Source organism: Phyllobates terribilis, unplaced genomic scaffold (genome assembly GCF_046119375.1).
Source record: "Phyllobates terribilis strain yellow unplaced genomic scaffold, ASM4611937v1 Scaffold_4__5_contigs__length_816908805, whole genome shotgun sequence".
In the NCBI taxonomy this organism is placed as follows: domain Eukaryota; kingdom Metazoa; phylum Chordata; class Amphibia; order Anura; family Dendrobatidae; genus Phyllobates; species Phyllobates terribilis.
Window position 1 is genome coordinate 157,762,006 of NW_027362764.1, and position 13,939 is coordinate 157,775,944.

The following is a 13,939-nucleotide window of genomic DNA, read 5'->3' on the forward strand; positions in this document are numbered from 1 at the left end:
ACCCGCGATCACGTGACGTGGTCACCGATGGGCGGGGCTAATGCCGCGCTTCCGGCTCGGCGATGTTAAATGCCGCTGTCAGAGATTGACAGCGGCATTTAACATGTCAACAGCCGCGGGTGGATCGCTATTCCACCCGTGGCTGTTGCGGGCACATGTCAGCTGTAATAATCAGCTGACATGTGCCCAGTTCAGTGCAGGCTCAGCGCCGGAGCCCTCACTGAACCGGGGGTGATGGCCTGGGGCGTACTAATACGCCCCAGGCCAGTAAGGGGTTAAATTAAATCTGTGGCCAGCCATGAGCCACATGCAAGACCCAGGCTGGAGGGAATGAACTGCCCCACTGCCATCTGTAGTTCACTCCCAAAATAAAAGTCCATGCCGGGTTTTCTTAAATATAACTTAGCCAAATAGATTGACCAAGTCCAAACTTTACTTTTATTTTGCACTGCAACCACAGCTGTTTCTGTTTTTGCAATGCACTCCAGCGGGTTCAAGCTGCCGCTGTGCGCATCCTAGGGGATACATACTGTCCCTTTCATATGATCCCCCTCACTGCCTCACATATCCCCCCTTTCTGTTCAAACTTGTGGGGTTGAACACCTGTCACCATACAGGGTGCCCATGACAGGGCATCCGCATTTCCCTGCGACTTGCCCGCTGTTACGCACACGCCCGGGCAGACTGGCGTGAGCGTGATTAGTGATCCCACTGGACCATGAACCAAGGAGTGCCTGGAGGGGCGAAACTAAGTATCAACTCAGTCTGACCAAGGTCACACGGTGGCTCAGTCGACTCCGTGAACCAGGGAGGAACCGAACAGAGGGACCAGGTGCTACTCCAGGTCAGACCCCGGTCACAGCTGTTGACCCACACCGGGGAATGCAGGAACAGGCAGGTTAGGCTGGCATACAGACAGGTTGGTAATGGCAGGCACGGCTGGTATGAAGACAGGTGGGTATTGGCAGGCACGGCTAGTATGCAGACAGGTGGGCACTGGCAGGTACGGCTGGTATGCAGACAGGTGGGCACTGGCAGGCACGGCTGGCATGCAGACAGGCGGGTACTGGCAGGTAGGAACGCAGGCAGGATAAGGATCAGGACAGACTGGGACACAGGAGCGGAACCGCAGGTGCGGTGAACAAGCAGAGCAGAGCGGAACCGCAGGTGCGGTGAACAAGCAGAGCAGAGCAAAACCCGCAGGTGCGGTAGACAAGCAGAGCAGAGCAAAACCCACAGGTGCGGTAGACAAGCAGAGCAGAGCAAAACCCACCAATGCGGTAAACAGGCAGAGCAGAGCAAAACCCGCAGATGCGGTAGACAAGCAGAGCAAAACCCGCAGATGCGGTAGACAAGCTGAGCAGAGCAAAACCCGCAGGTGCGATAGACAAGCAGAGCAGAGCAAAACCCGCAGGTGTGGTAAACAAGCAGAGCAAAACCCGCAGATGCGGTAGACAAGCAGATCAGAGCAAAACCCGCATATGCGGTAGACAAGCAGAGCAGAGCAAAACCCGCAAATGCAGTAGACAAGCAGAGCAGAGCGAAACCCACAGATGTGGTAGACAAGCAGAGCAGAGCAAAACCTGCAGATGCGGTAGACAAGCAGAGCAGAGCAAAACCCGCAGATGCGGTAGACACGCAGAGCAAAACCCGCAGATGCGGTAGACAGGACAGGGCTCTGTTCACATGGAACAGACTGGAAAACACAAGATGATAGCTGGAACACAGGAGTTAGATACGGAGGCAGGGAAACAGAACGAGCGGAACCAGATACACACAAGGTACTTGCAATGAAGTAGCGAGTGGACACAAAACTCACAAACAGAAGTACAGAGACAACGAGTTGGAGTTAGGTGCAGGTTCAGATACTGCAGGAAAAGGGAAAGGTACAGACATAGAGACAAACTGGTAACGGACTAGGACACTGTTCAGACAGGATCTGAACCAGGAACAAGATACAAGAACGAGCCTGGGAACTCAGCCTCCAGGGTGGCGGAAACTGACTAGAAGTCACAGGTACAGATAACAGGCCTGGGTATACAGCCCCCAGGGTGGCAGAAACAGACTAGATACAAGACAGGACCTGGCAACTCAGTTGCAAGAAACACACAGATGGAAAGTGTTGCTCAGGCACCTCCTACTGGGTGGAGGAGGTTTAAGTATCCAGTGACTCACAGCAATAGGCTGGGGACGCGTTAGGACTGCGCACACTGCAGCTTTAAGAATCATGAAGCAACAGCGCCGCCGCCCTAAACCAGCAGACAAGAGACGTACAAACAGCAGGTACTGGAGCAAAGTGTGGAGCCTGGCCTGATAGGTAAGATTGCGGTCTTGCATGGTGGGAGGTGGTAAGCCATGCAAGCACACCGGCAGTACCCCCCCCCCTCCTTTACACCCCCTCTTCTTCAAGCCTGCAAGGATTTCCTGCAGAGAATTTGGAGGCCGATCCTTCTCTTCAAGAAGATTACCTCTTCTGTCCACTAGAGGGAACGAAACTGGTCTCACCATCTTGGTGACTATGATGCTTCCTCCCATCGAGCCATCTGCAGCAACAGATGAAGTAGGTGAAGTACCAGGAACTGGACACAGGAAAGTCTCTCTCCATTTGTTAATATCGGGTAGTACCCCAAAGGCTTCACAGGACAACTGGAGGTCCTCCACCGGGTTGAAGGGGTGCAGAGACTCGAGGTTAACCACCGCTTTGACGTACACTTTGCCAAGCGTGCTGGATGAAGTGGGCGAAGTACCAGGTACAGGGTGTAGAAAAGTCTCACTCCATTTGTTATCAGGTAGAAACCCAGAGGATTCAGGAGACAACAGGAGGTCCTCCGCCTGGTTGGTGGGGTGCAGAGACTTGGAGGTAGCCACCGCCTTGATGGACGTATTGCCAGATTTATTAGAGATAGAGGATCCTTGCTTAGGGACCAATTACAGTCTGGTTTCTGAGATGACACATCTGCGAGGCGGGGCGGTACCTGAAGCCAGATCATTGGTAAAATCGTCGAGACTGTGTGGGGACATTGCCTCCGCTTCCCTTCCTTCGTAGACTTCAGCGCACAGCGAGTCAGCGACTAGCAGATCTGGTGAAGAAGAAGAAGAAACTGTTGACTGTCCTGAAGATATGGGGACTGCAGACCCCTTGCACCTCAGCAGTCCCCCAGGAAACACAATGCAGGATCTCCAGACCTAAGCGGGCACTAGATCTCTCGGCTCTGGAAGAACTGTGGGTAAACCAGACAGTGTTATGTTCTGCTACCAGAGCTAAGGAAAGAGAGGAGATCTGTCCCTACGATAGAACTCAGCTTAATCCCTACGATGTAACAGGGGACCTGATCCTGCGATCAGACCTGCTAAAGTCCTAAGCTAGTCTGTACGGAGACCTATAGATGTGGGGAAGGAATCCCTACAAGTACTAAGGACTGGGAGGAAAATGGGACACCTCCTAACAGAAATAGTAGCAGACAGACGAACAAACAAAATATATAGAACATAGAGGTCCGTAGACCAAGCAAACTAACAGAGTTAGATACAGGGCACAGGCTAGCTAGAAAGTAGTTAAACAATGAAGTCCAGCAAAGCCAGAAGGGCGGAGCAGGATTAAATAGGCCAACAAGGTCATGTGACCAGCAAAGGAAAAAAACTAAGAACAAGGTTCTAACAGTACCCCCCCCTTCTAAGAGGATCCTCCGGATCCCCTAGGACCAGGCTTATCAGGAAATCTCCTTTGAAATGCTCTGATAAGTCTGGACGCGGAAACATCATCCGACCTCACCCAAGAGTTATCCTCGGGTCCGAAACCTTTCCAGGCCACAAGATACTGCAAACTACCTCTATACTGTCTAGAGTTAAGGATGCGAGAAATTTCATATTCCCCGTCCTCCACCACCGGAGGAACAGAGGCAGAGGCGTCACAATCCGATACAACAGCTTTTTTCAACAGAGAGACATGAAATACCGGATTAATTCTCCAGGAGGTAGGAACCTCCAACCTAACAGCAGATTGGTTGACAACCTGAAGCACCTTAAAGGGCCCTACAAACTTGGGACCCAATTTCTTAGAAGGAATCCTCAACCGCAGATTCCTAGAGGACAACCAAACCATGTCACCAACAGCGAACAAAACCTCCTGTCGTTTCCTATCAAAGTAGTCTTTAGATTTTCTGTTGGCCTCCTGAAGATTACCACGCACATCCGTCCAAACTCTCTCCAAATCACCAGAAAAATTCTCCTCCTCAGGCACGGCAGATCCCAACTTGGAGAACGACCCAAACGACGGATGTCTCCCAGAACAACAAAAAAAAGGCGAACAACCAGCAGAAGAAGATGTATGATTGTTCAGAGCAAATTCAGCAAGTGGCAGAAACTCAGACCACCCCTCTTGATTGTCTGCCACAAAACAACGCAAGAACTGCTCAACATCCTGGTTTTTCCTTTCTGTCTGGCCATTAGATTCAGGATGATATCCGGACGAGAACGACAAATGAACTCCCAACCTGTCACAAAAGGCACGCCAAAAACGAGCCACGAACTGAGGACCTCTATCAGAAACAATGTCAGTAGGAACGCCATGAAGTCTGACAATTTCCTTGACAAAGGCCTTAGCGAGAGTTTTAGCGCAGGGCAGTTTGACGAAGGGAACCAAGTGACACATCTTGCTAAAACGGTCCACGACCACCCAGATGACAGTAAAACCCTCAGAGGGGGGAAGGTCAGTTATAAAGTCCATAGCCAAATGTGTCCAAGGAGCACTGGGAACCTCCAAAGGACAAAGCAACCCCGCAGCAGGAGTATGTGAGGACTTAGATCTAGCACAAATAGTACATTGGCGCACCCACTTAATGACTTCCTTCTGCCATCCAGGCCACCAAAAACTGCGACCCACCAGTCTCTTGGTCTCAGAGATTCCGGGATGACCTGCCAACCGAGATTCGTGACACTCAACAAACAAATCTCTCCTAAAGGTCCCAGGCACAAACAACCTCCCATGAGGAGTGTTAGATGGGGCATTCTCCTGTGCTTTAAGAATCTCATCTTCCAAAACGGAGTCCAAAGCAGCTATCACAACACCTTCTTGTAAAATGTTCTCCTCTTTCTCAGCACCGACTATGGGAGAAAAACTGCGAGACAAGGCATCCGCCTTAACATTCTTAGTACCAGGGATGTAAGTAACGGAGAAATTAAACCGCGAGAAAAACAGTGCCCACCTAGCCTGACGGGCATTCAGGCGCTTGGCAGCATCAAGATATATCAGATTTTTATGATCCGTAAGAACCTGAACGGGAAATTCCGCACCTTCCAAGAAGTGGCGCCAGTGTTCAAATGCGAGTTTAATAGCCAATAATTCCCGATTACCAATATCGTAATTCAGTTCAGTCTCCGAAAATTTTTTTGAAAAAAAGGCACAGGGATGTAATCCATCCCCGTTATCCTGAGACAATACTGCGCCAACCCCCACAGAGGAAGCATCAACCTCAACCAAAAACGGCTTAGTCACATCAGGCTGCATAAGGATGGGAGCAGAGGTGAACCTCTCCTTGAGATACACAAAAGCTTCAATGGCCTCAGAAGACCACTGAACCGCATCAGCACCTTTCCTGGTGAGATCGGTCAGAGGTTTGACAATACTAGAAAAATTTTTTATGAATTTTCTGTAATAATTGGCGAAACCCAAAAACCTCTGTATCGATTTCAAACCAATAGGCCTAGGCCATTCCTGTACAGCTTGAACTATAACCGGGTCCATCTCAAAACCTTCGCTGGAGATAATGTAGCCCAAAAAACTAATTCTCTGTACAGCGAACTCACATTTCTCCAGCTTAGCAAAAAGCGAATTGTCCATTAACAACTGTAATACCTCACGTACGCTCCGCCAATGAGACTCTAGATCCGGCGAATAAATCAAAATGTCATCCAAATACACAACCACATTAAGGATGTCATTAATAAGATTCTGAAAAAATGCAGGAGCATTAGTAAGACCAAAAGGCATAACCAGATTCTCAAAATGACCCACAGGAGTGTTAAAAGCAGTCTTCCATTCGTCACCCTCCTTCATGCGCAACAGATTGTATGCCCCCTTAAGGTCAATTTTAGAGAACCACTTGGCCCCCATTAACTGGTTAAACAGATCAGGAATCAATGGCAGTGGGTAAGGATTGCGTACAGTAATTTTGTTAATCTCACGAAAATCCAGACAAGGACGTAAACCGCCGTCCTTTTTTTTTACAAAAAAAAATCCAACCGCCACAGGAGACTTAGAGGGCCTAATGTGACCGGCGGCCAAACTTGTCTGTATGTATTCCTCCAAAGCCTTTCTCTCAGGAATAGTAAGGTTAAATAAACGACTTTTAGGAAGAGTCGCTCCAGGGACAAATTCAATAGAACAATCATAGTCTCTATGGGGAGGCAAAACCTGCGATTCCTTCTCAGAAAAAACTCTCCAAAAATCCTGAATAGGAACAGGCAATTCTCCCCTATCCAAAGCTGCAATACGCCCGTTACAACACTTGTCATAACATTTATGGCTCCAGGATTTAATTTCACTGGTAGACCAATCCAGTACAGGATTGTGAATTTTAACCAGGGCAATCCCAATATTACTGGAGAAGGCAAGTTATTCAACACTACCAAATCCAATTTCTCATGGTGAACACCATTAATAGTGAGAGGAAATTCACAGACCTTGAGAGTAATATTCTTCAAAGGGGAACCATCCACAGAGACCACAGCAATGGGGGATGATAAAGGTTCGGGTTTTAAATTGAGTCTTTCCAAGAATCCCCCATCAATTACATTCAGAGTAGACCCACAATCAACAAACACCCGAAATTCCATTAATTTTTCCTGAGCAATCGTGGAAGCAGCTAAAAATACACCCTTGGAATTTAAACAGGCAATACGGGCATGACTGACCATTTTTTTTTCTTTCTTGATACGAAGCTCACAGTCTTTAATCAAATGACCAGATTTTCCGCAATAGAAACACAAGCCTTCAGAAAATCTGCGATCTTTTTCTTGAGAGCGAGGTGCCATCGCTCCAATCTCCATCGATTCACCACTGTTAGTACACACATTCTCATAACCAGAAACTGACATAGCAGAGGATTTGCTCTCATTAACCCTTGCACGCAGTCTCCTATCCACCCGTATAGCTAATTGCATAGCCTGTTGCAAATCTTCAGGTGTAGGATAAGCAATTAGCAGGTCTTTAACCCTTTCACTGAGCCCAGCAAGAAATAGACTTTTCAGAGCAGAATCGTTCCACCCTGTTTGAGTAGACCATCGATGGAAATGAGTACAATATTTTTCCACATTACCTGATCCCTGTCTCAAACGTCTTAACTCAGTCTCAGCTGATGCGACACGGTCAGGATCATCATATAATAGTCCCAAAGCAGAAAAAAAACTATCCACTGAACTGAAGCATGTATCACTAGGTTGCAAAGAAAAGGCCCACTCCTGAGGCTCTTTGCGCAAAAGTGACATTATAAACCCTATGCGCTGGGAATCATCCCCAGAGGACTTGGGTCTCAAACGAAAATACAATAAGCAAGCATTTTTAAATGAAAAAAATTCTCGGTGTTCACCAAAAAATAAATCCAGCAAACGTACCTTAGGCTCCAAGAAATGTGCTCCAGGACAGTTACTCACGTGCTGATGGAGCTCAGTCACCTCCAAAGAGAGTCCCTGCAGGTGTTTAGCCAAATCCATAACCGACACCATGATGGAACAGAAAAAAAAAATCTTTCCTTAGAGCATTTGCTGGGCTGGACTTACTGTTATGTTCTGCTACCAGAGCTAAGGAAAGAGAGGAGATCTGTCCCTACGATAGAACTCAGCTTAATCCCTACGATGTAACAGGGGACCTGATCCTGCGATCAGACCTGCTAAAGTCCTAAGCTAGTCTGTACGGAGACCTATAGATGTGGGGAAGGAATCCCTACAAGTACTAAGGACTGGGAGGAAAATGGCACACCTCCTAACAGAAATAGTAGCAGACAGACGAACAAACAAAATATATAGAACATAGAGGTCCGTAGACCAAGCAAACTAACAGAGTTAGATACAGGGCACAGGCTAGCTAGAAAGTAGTTAAACAATGAAGTCCAGCAAAGCCAGAAGGGCGGAGCAGGATTAAATAGGCCAACAAGGTCATGTGACCAGCAAAGGAAAAAAACTAAGAACAAGGTTCTAACAGACAGCACCTGGAATGTGAACTTCTTCATGTGTAATGCTACAATTTGGAGCTTAATTTGAACAGACATATTTTGACTGTTTCTGAGTAGGGCTCGTCCTTCCGCTGACAATGCCCAAACCGGCTTCTGGAGTTGTCGGACAGGAATCAAACACAGACTCTTCAAGGCTTTAAGCCCGAAACTTCCGGTTAATCTGAGGCCTTCACTTGCCATGGAGACAGTCATGGTCATCTGTGGAGAGGAAACACTAACGTCAAGGGCAGCTTCTCCCACAGGCCTAATAGCTTGGGATTCTCCAACCTTTACTGGACAAAGACCGTCAGGGGGTCCCAAACAACCGCAGCAGGACCGCAATCCGATTTTGTGACTGAGTTCTGGCCTCTGCTTTGCCTGACGAACATAGTCATCCTTCATGGATTCTGTGCGGATAGCTGCCTCTACAGGCTGGGGAACAGTAGGTCTTTGGGAGGACAGAACCTGGCGTAACGGTTTACCTCTACGCCTTGCACGTCTGGACTGTCTCATGAGGTTGGGAAGAGAAGTATTCTGGGGAGCATTGTCATCCTGTGTGGATTCTGTGTGGGCAGCAGTCTCTTCAGGCTGGAGAACTGGTAGGCTACCTACACACATTACCCTTCGGGGCTGCTCCAAGATATTGGGAAGGGAAACTTTAGCAGAAGCTTCAGGATTAGGGTCATCGAAGACCATTAGAAAGGCCACCAGGAAGGCCTGCAGGTCCAAGACGATAGGATCCCATGCTTCCCATAGGGGGGTGATCCATTTCAAGTCATCACCCGCTAGGTAGGACATCAGAAATGCTACTTTAACCCGATCAGTGGGAAAATAGTGAGCATAAAATTTGAAATGTAGCATGCATTGCTCCACAAACACACGGCTTTGTTTAGGGTCCCCATAATACCGTGGTGGATCCGCAGGAACGAGTGCTGATAGCTCCATTTGGGCTGGTGCATAAATCACCTGGACCTCAGCTTGAGAAAAATTTTTTCCTTGGTGCACGTATTCACCAGACAAGGATTCAAATGTCTCTGAGAGCGAAAGGCCGTGGGGCTCAACGGGAACCATGGCCTGAACAAACTGTTACGCACACGCCCAGGCAGACTGGCATGAGCGTGATTAGTGATCCCACTGTACCATGAACCGAGGAGTGCCTGGAGGGGCATAACTAAGTATCAACTCGGTCCGACCAAGGTCACACGGCGGCTCAGTCGACTCTGTGAACCAGGGAGGAACCAAGCAGAGGCACCAGGTGCTACTCCAGGTCAGACCCCGGTTATAGCTGTTGACCCACACCAGGGAATGCAGGAACAGGCAGGTTAGGCAGGCATACAGACAGGTGGGTAATGGCAGGCACGGCTGGTATGAAGACAGGTGGGTATTGGCAGGCACGGCTAGTATGCAGACAGGTGGGCACTGGCAGGCACAGCTGGTATGCAGACAGGTGGGCACTGGCAGGCACAGCTGGCATGCAGACAGGCGGGTACTGGCTGGTAGGAATGCAAGCAGGATAAGGACCAGTACAGACTGGGACACAGGAGCGGAACCGCAGGTGCGGTGAACAAGCAGAGCAGAGCAAAACCCGCAGATGCGGTAGACAAGCAGAGCAGAGCAAAACCTGCAGCTGCGGTAGACAAGCAGAGCAGAACAAAACCCGCAGATGCGGTAGACAAGCAGAGCAGAACAAAACCCGCAGATGCGGTAGACAAGCAGAGCAGAGCAAAACCCGCAGAAGCGGTAGACAAGCAGAGCAGAGCAAAACTCGCAGATGCGATAGACAAGCAGAGCAGAGCAAAACCCGCAGATGCGATAGACAAGCAGAGCAAAGCAAAACCTGCAGATGCGGTAGACAAGCAGAGCAGAGCAAAACCCGCAGATGCGGTAGACAGGACAGGGCTCTGTTCACATGGAACAGACTGGAAAACACAAGAAGATAGCTGGAACATGGGAGTTAGATACGGAGGCAGGTAAACAGAATGAGCGGAACCAGATACACGCAAGGTACTTGCAATGAAGTAGCGAGTGGACACAAAACTCTCAAACAGAAGTGCAGAGACAACGAATTGGAGTTAGGTGCAGGTTCAGATACTGCAGGAAAAGGGAAAGGTACAGACATAGAGACAAACAGGTAATGGACTAGGACACTGTTCAGACAGGATCTGAACCAGGAACAAGATACAAGAACGAGCCTGGGAACTCAGCCCCCAGGGTGGCGGAAACTGACTAGAAGTCACAAGTACAAATAACAGACCTGGGTATATGTAGCACCCCGAGGACTCAGCTGCTACAGGGGTATTGCACCTCGATCCAGAGGTGTGGTATTCCACTCCCGGGTAAGGATGGAGTGTGGAACATAGCTCAGTTAGCTGCATGCACTACACTCACCCCATTTCCGGGGGACAGATCAACGGTACTCCCACCAGATAGATGTGCAGGTACGACAGCGTCTGTCCCTGGCTGGAGTGGGGAGGGGGGAGGAATATCCTAGTGGTGTAGGAGCAGATAGGGGAGGGACTCTGGGCATAGGTAGGAGCCCATTGGGTGCTGGTCACCTGGGCTCGGGTGTCAGAAGGGAGTATAAAAGGTGGGCACCATCTTAGAGCAGTGTGGAGTTCGGTCTGTCTGTGCAGAGAGGAGCTCAGCCAGAGAGGGCTGACAGGGAGCTGTGGCTCAGTCTGGGCCCAGCTCCAGAGCCAGGCCTGGAGTGGAGACCTAATGCAGAGAGAGAGAGAGCAGGAAGAAGAAGTAACAGGAACACCAGGAAAGGCCCAGAGACACAAGAAAAGAAGGAACCCTAAGATCCCACGGAATAACGGGTGAAGGGTTGGCAGAACAGGGTGCCGGATCCCAAACTGGTGGAGGCCAATTATCCTTAGCCAGGAACCGGAGGTCGTGGTCAAGTTTTGGCGCGACCCCTCACCACATCCACCAGGAAGGCATACCATATAGGGTCAGGGAAACCGGGAAAGGTTTCACCACCAGAAGGCCCGAGGGAGCTGGACAAAGGTGGGTCCCTGGTGGGGACGGCCAGTAGGAAGGAAGAGAGGGGAGCTCAGGACCACGCTCTGGAACTGCCTGGGAGTTGGCCGAGTCCCGCACCTGGTGGACGCAGCACGGCTCGGGTGGTCCTAGCTGTGCACAAGGGACCTGATAAAGAACTGTGAGTAAAGCTGTGAAAACTGCAATTGCACGTCTCAGTGATTCCTCGTCGCACCGGCACCATCAGTGCTGGGACATACACACCATCTCTCCCAACATCATTCACATCCTCTGCCCTGAGGCCATACCCCTCCCGTTGGGGGTTATACCATCCACGCTGCATATCCATACCACCGGCCTCAGCGGACTGCCCTGCAGCGGCGGCTTCATAGCCGCATTCAACGGGTGGCGTAGTCGGACACTAATACCATTATACCAATAACGCCACTTAGTTTGACACCCTGGGCACGGACCGGGTCACCGCCACGAGGACTACTACCCCTATCGGATCCGGCTCCGGGTATTCCCCGCGTGCGCAACGCTACACAACATGGCCCAGGGGGCGCGTCAACTTTGGCGTAGTCGGCAGGATTACGTGCCCGCAACCACCGGGTACTGCGTGCCTGAAGAAAAGTTCACATGTACCGTAAGAAGAAGTCTCCCGCCAGTTCCAGAGGGTCCCCGCCATCGGACGCCATCTCGGGTTGTTTCCCGCCGTTTGCCCGCCATCTGCAGCCTTTGCCCGCCATCCGCGGAGTTTCCCGCCATTGGGAGACGATTCCCGCCATCTGAGACGATTTCCCGCCCTAGCAGAGCGGACGCCATTATGGGCGTGCCAGAGGGTGGCAAGAGACCACCTCCCATCGTGGGCGTGGTCCCAGAAGGGCGCCAAAAGCGGGAACCGCCCCCACCAGCAGAGACTGCAATGATAGAAATGTCCATCAGCGTGGGGGGGCTGCCCCTGAGACTGACAGTCGCCAAGTTGCCCCGGGGCCACTCCCAATGGGGGCGGATAGAGAACAAAGTTGAGAAGATGGGTGCGGCCTGGAGGAGTCTGGACAGATTGCACCCGGGGATGGAGGAAGAGACAAGCGGTACCGACCCCGTGGTCCGGTGCCTGCTGCAGGCCGCCACCCCAGAAGGCCTGGTGGAGATCCTGGCACAGCTCCCCAGAGATCGGGAGCGTGCACAGACCGCGCTGGAGGCCTTGGCCCGGAAGATGGCCCGAGTACAGCAGGAAGCACTGGCCGAATGGAGAAGGGAGATGGCCCAGCAGGCTGGAACCCGCCAGCAGAGGACGCCGCCCGCAACATGGGGCATGTCTGCCCCTGAGGATGGTGCAGGAGGGACGAAGGCCGGAGACGCCGCCGCGGAGGGAGCCGCAGGGATGGAAGCAGGTAATGGGGACGTCATCACCTCGTGCCCAGTAGCCGTAAGCCTGCCCCAGCTCCCCGTCGCAGAGCCCGAAGTCATACTCACCGCGCCCGTTGCCGCACCGCCGCTGCTCCCAACTAGGCCTCAAGCGGCAGGAGCCGCGGTCACGCCCTCTTCCGCGCCACGCCCCTTGACCCTGAGCGCGGCAAAACAGGAAGTGCCACCGGCCTGGTCGCAGGGCCTGGTGAACCCGGGCGCCGCTGCCCCTCCAGCGCCCTCTTCCTCAACGGTGCCGTCCTTTGACCCAAATAGGATTCCCCCGGCCTGGTCGCAAGGCCGAGTACCCCCGGGCGCCGCTGCCCCTACAGCGCCCTCTACCTCTACAGTGCTGCCCCTGGGCGAAGATCTCTTCGCGCAGCATACTAGCCCGGACGGGCTGCCCTTCGTGTGGCCACCGGAGTACAGCAACCCCCGACTCCGGAGGGAACGGCCCCTGTGTGAGCCTCTGATCCCAGCACCGGCGCCCGCCAAAATTGTCCCGCTCCCGTTGGAGGACGCCCAATTCGCATGGGATCCGACCGGTGAGGACCTCATGGGGTTCACCAAGGAGACCCGGGCGGCCGCAGCCCGGCGTGAGGAGTGCTGCCGTCAACAGCTAGAGGTCTTTGGGAGAGAACGGCGAGAGAGGCGGATCCGCGAGGAACAGCTGCAGGCCCAAAGCGCGGAGCAGAAACGCCGGGCCCGACGAAACCCCCGTACGGCCCACGGTCCCCGCACCAACGGGACCGTAATAAAGTTTCAACTAGAGAACGGCTGGGGCTTTATCCGGGATCACCGAACCCCCGGCGACGTATTTGTCACCTGCAGGGATGTCGAGAGCCACCTGCCGGAGGGACACCGCGGACGTGACCTCTACCCGGGTGATGTGGTCGCCTTCACCCGGCATCAGTGTGCTAAAGGACCGTACGCCCTTCACGTACACCGGCTGACTGAGGAGGAGATGCAGTATGAGGAAGACCAAGAGGACCCGGACGGGTCTGAAGACTACCCTCAGGAAGGAGCAGGAGGACATCGTTACTAATGAACGGTAACTGAAACTGTATATAGTTACCCGTAAGGGTACCTGTCATGCTGCTAATTGGAGTGTGGTCCCCGTTGGGACTAGTGTGGAACTGTTAAAGAACTGTTTCCTGTGTGCCCCTATCCCTAACCAGGCTGAGGATTGTGAGCAGCCATTTCCTTATTCCCCACTGGCCGAGGACTGAGAGCGGTCAACACCCTGTAAATAGTTGCGCTTCTTAAAGCGCCCCCTACTGGTTTTATAAGGAACTGTTTTTCTACTACGGAATTGGTGACTGTTGCACTTTACCTGGTCA